The following is a 5253-nucleotide window of genomic DNA, read 5'->3' as shown; positions in this document are numbered from 1 at the left end:
TCAAATGGTTGCTTCTCACTTTGAAGCCGACAGTTTCTGGAAGGGCCAAAGAACTTCATTGCCATGACTGGCATTTTGTATTCCCACAGCTGGGTTTCCAACAATCCTTTGTGTCTTCTGTATTATGAGCTCTTGGCTCTTAAGATAAAAGGACGCCAGTTAAACAGTGCAGTGTTGCAGCCCAGAAAGATTCCAGTAACATGGCTGTCTAGAGCCAGAATTTTGTTTGTTCTTTTCCTGGATCAAGGGGGCTAAGCAGTTGATTTTTGTAAATATTATTTTGACTTCAAATTTACCCAAATCCGGGTATCTGGGCCCAACCAGAGGTCTACTTAACCATAGTACGGTTCTGCACAAAGTGATTTGTGGTCTCTGGTGTTAGGGCTCTGAAGATTTAGAACTGATCTGGCACTTAGCCCATTAGGTGCCTAAGAGCTGTGCAATCTTTTGAATAGCGCTGTTCTGTTGCATTGTCTGTTTCAAATGTTGTATGTTCAAATATAATGCAAAAGCTTTTTTGTGCAAGATAATTTTAGCAATTCTGCCTTGACAGATTTTCAAATGCTGTGTTAAACACAATGTGTATAAAACTGTCTAAAAAACAAAACCTGTTCTTCCCATTACCACCCCCCCCCCCCCTTCCATAAAAGAAAAAAAAAACTATCTCCTGCATCCTTAGTTGAAAGATGTGGGATTATTTATGAATATTTTAAGTTCCTGGAGGGCGAAGCAGGATTGATCTGTGAATCTGTCTGTTGGGAGTCCAGATGCTCCTCTTGCTGGGTCCTGCTTTCACCTTTAGTATAGTTTTTCACTTTTTTGGCTTTGGTATTAAGGAATAATACGTTTGTTGCACAACCACACTTCTCTCAGCTACTCAGGTGGTAACTTGGAGCTGGTCCAGATTCTAGAGGGTGAAAAAGGACTTGAAAGCTTGTGCTATGAATGTAGCTGGCTTTTTGTAGTCATTTTTGTTTTCTTAAAATGCTAAATAAAGTTTTACTAATTTTGAAAATAAACTGAGCCTGGTCTGGTTATTGCGGGTGCAGTGAAGTAATCTGTGTAATGACATGCTATGTTCTGCTGGATGAAGCACTGGTCGCTAGACATGCGAGTGAAAAAGTATTGCTGTCTGTAATGGGTGGTAGACTGAGGCATGATTGAAATGGATGTTTGTTGTTCAGTCCCCCTGCTTGTCCTTCTTACCAAGTTGGTACATTCCTTACAGCCAGGACTGGAGAGGTTTCTACAAAATGAATCGCTACTAAAATGTCTGGGGTCTCCATCACAAATCAGCCATGCATCCTGACTGTTGCCATCCAGTTAATAAGGCATGGATCATCCTGTGTGTTGCTTAATTTTCTTTTTTGGGTGGTGACATACTGTTTTGGTGCCTCTTTTGTAGAAATCTTATTTATTCCATGGCACGTGTGGCTGTAGATACACATGCTCTGCGTACTCCTACCATCTAGTGTTGGGTACAGATTGTTGCAAGTTCTTTGAAGAAGCATTTTTGGGTCACCGGATCAGGTGGTGACTCCTTCTCAGTGATACTGTGCATGTGCAGCAACTCCTTTGTTAGACTCTCTCTGCCGTTGGGTATGGACGTGTGTATCTTCGCTCAGTCTTTTGACTCGCTCCAGTTCACAATCTTGCCTTCAGTCTCAATCAGCAGTATTGTTCTCCATCAAATATTGCTATCTTATTCTTCTCCACTTAGTCTGGGCATCAACTGCACACCCTCTGGGGGCGACTGACCGTTTCTGGCCTACCTTGCCACATGGCAATGACTACTATGCTGAGCTGATGGAATAGGTGCTGTTTAGTTTGTCCTCAGTGCCACGCTAAATTCCCCCACACCAATCAACAGCTGGTGTGAAACTTGTACTTCCCCCTCCCCCAACATCCAGAAAGCTACCTGCAACGCCTGTAATTCCTTTCACTAAGTGAAAACCCTTCAGGACCGAAAAGCTTGTCTGTTGGAGATGGCACGCTGGATGACACCCCACACTTCTTTGGGGAGGAATTTGCCCAGGAGGAGCCAGAACAAGAGGAGACCTTCTTGATCCTGGACTCAACGTGCAATCAGATACCAGGCAATGAGATGACATCCGCACAGCCTAAGATTATTAAACCTCTCCTTGGGCACAGATGGAGAGTATGAGACTTGCAGCAATGCTGGATATCTCTCCCAGAGTAAGTATGTGTCTCCACTAGGGCACAAAAGGCATTAATGGAAAGTCAAACTTTGGAGTCTGGAAAATGGACCAAGGTTCTCATATCAAGAAAAAAAGGGCAGGAAGTCTGGCAAGGCCAAGTTCCAAAGTCCACAGGCCCCAAAGGAGCTTAGCCCTCAATGAGAAGGACTGATGCCTGAACAGGATATATTCTTGAGACCTGCCTGACCTGGAAGAGCTCCAAGGGGCAGGTGGACGCTTCACGGAGGATTTGAGCCAGGGACAAAAGACTTCTCACTCTTGAGAGCCTCGGAAAGCTAGAGTTTCAAACAAGGGAGGTGATGTTACTGGTACCCATAAGGTATACTGGGAGGTGGGAATCCTGCACAGGGAAGCTAAGGATAGCATACTAGGGGCAACCAGAAGAGTTGTGGTTCCCCCAACAGTACAGAGAATTCCTCCTTAACTTGGCCCATGACATCACCTTAGCTGGACATCTGGGGCAGAAAACGACCTGGGAAAAGCTAGTCAGCCACTTTTACTGGCCCAAAATGTCAGAAAGTGAAGTAGTTTCGTCATTCCTGTATCACCTGCCAAGCCAGTGTCAAGGCTGGTGGCAAGCCAAAGGCTCCTGATTAAACTGCCTGTGGGGGGGGGTGCTCCCTTTGAGAGGGTGGCAATTGATATTGTTTGGTGTGCTCCATACCCACCTATAGCCTCTGGCAATAAGTTTGTCTTGGTGGTAGTGGACCATGCCAGCAGATACCCTGACACTATTCCCCTTTAGTGGCTAGAGTCCTGCTTGGCATCTTCATCTTCACCAGAGTTAGGTTCCCTAAGGAGGTATTTACTGAGGGGCACAAATGTCATTTTTCGATCTGAAAGCCATGTGGGATGAGTATGGATTGACAGAACTTCACTACTCCCTACCATCCCCAATGAATTGGCCGTGTGGAGAGATTCAATAAGACCGAGAAAGGCATAATCATGAGTTACCCTGAGAAACTAAGGAGATGGGGTGTGTCTCCTGCCAAGCCAGCTGTTTGGATACAGGAAGGTTCATCAGAAAGGAGTAGGTTTTATTCCATTTGAACTACTTTGGATACCCTGTAAGAGGTCCCTTGAGAATGGTGAGAAGATTGGGAGAGACCTCTCGAAGGTCAAACAGAACATCTTTGATTGTGTGCTAGGCCTTTGCTTTCTTCGTGTACTCAGCCTTTCTGGAGCAAATAGAAACTTGGAGGCAAGTCAGGAGCTTGTCAAGCACTGGAATGATTAGGTGTCCTACATGGTTGAATACCAAACCTGGACAACTGGTGTGTCTTGGAGCCTGTGGTCCCCCTGGGCCATCCAACACAAATGGTCTGGACCTTACCCTATCTTGGAAAAAGGGGGGTGAAGTCACACATCTGGTGGGCTTTGGGGTGTGGCAGAAACCCTCATTGGGTGATGCATGTGAATAGGCTCTAACTTTATCATGGCAGAGCAGATACCACAAGGATCATGGTGACAGGCTGAGGGGAAGAAGAGGAAAGTGAACAGCTCCCTGACCTGTCCACCAATGTCGAAGATGGCGCAATGGAGGGAGTAGTTTTCTCTTTCAGTTTGACAGACCAGCCTAAGGAGTGCTGTATTCTGCTCATTCAGTTTTCTGTTCTCTTCTCTCTGACTCCAGGCCTGACAACATGATGTGGACATCGGTAACAGCTTGTCTTACAAAAGTAAAACTTTGTAGACTTGTCATATCAGATCACAGCAGAGGTTATTGAGCCCTTCAGTACTACATGAACAAGCCCAGTAGTTCTGGTGTCCAAACCACATTCCAAGGGAGGAAAACCAGAGATGAGACTTTATGTGGACTACAGAGTCTTAAATACAGTCACCAAGACTGATGCTCAACCCTTACAAAGGGCTAATGAGCATATTAAGTTGGCGACTGCAAAATATTTGAGCACCTTTGACCCGACTTAAGTTACTGCCACATAGCCCTCACACCTGGATCCACAGATATATTGTCCTAACCTTATAAGTCATTCAATTCAAAGAGATGCCCTTTGGACTAAGAGAAGCACCTTCCAGAGATTGGTGAATAGTGCTGTGAAGTTAGGAAGATTTTAGTGCTGCTTCTCTGGATGGCATAGTTCCAACTGGAGGATCACATGGTCCACCTCCAGGAAGTGCTTCAAGCCCTACAACAGGGAAGGCTGACTATCAAGGCATGCAAATGCCAGATACAGCAAGGTTCTGTTATGTACCTGGGCCACCAAGTGGGTGGATGCCATCTACAACCTCTCCAGCACCAAAGGTTGTCAATTCTGGCCTGCCTTTGTCTCTTAACAGACGGACCAAGTCAGACTTTCTTGGTCTGAATGGGTACTACAGAAGATCAATTAAAGGATATGGTACAATAGTGGCACCTTTTAACAGAGCTAATTTTCAAGAAACAGCCCAGAAAAGTCACCTGGACTGACCAAAGTCAAAAGGCCTTTGAAACTGTTAAGGCAGATTTGTGCTCAGCAGTGGTTCTGAACCTGGATCCAATCGTTGATGGAAGGACAGGGATATAATTAAAACCTTAAAAGAATAAAGGAAGACCTAATTCATAAGAGTATTGAAGCAAAGAGGGCATAATGGAACCTAATCCTTGATGGAAGCAAGGAGGCTTTATTTCAACCCTTAATTGCATAAAAGAGGGTACATTTCATTCCATGAGTGAAACAGATGCCTTAAGTGAGTACTTGATTTAAGTGAATTGTATAAAAGTGTGTATTTTTTTAATATATATTTATTTCAGTCCTTCATAGAAGCAAGGAGGGTTTAATTTCTTGATTGACGCAAGGCTGGTATAATTCAGTTCTTGATTGGAGAACAGTACTCTTATGTGGCTCAGAACTGATCAGCGAGTGGATCTTTTGGGAATACAGCCCTTAAAACTGGATGCACACATCCCAATGCCAGAATTTCCACAGCTCAACTAAACAGTCTTCTACGTCCTAATCTTAGCTGAAATAAAATCTTTCATTTGTAATAAAAATTAAAAAAACACTAAAATGAGTGCAGTACTAAACACAATAAG

Source organism: Pleurodeles waltl, chromosome 12 (assembly GCF_031143425.1).
Source record: "Pleurodeles waltl isolate 20211129_DDA chromosome 12, aPleWal1.hap1.20221129, whole genome shotgun sequence".
NCBI classification, from domain to species: Eukaryota; Metazoa; Chordata; class Amphibia; order Caudata; family Salamandridae; genus Pleurodeles; species Pleurodeles waltl.
This window is presented reverse-complemented; position numbering follows the sequence as displayed.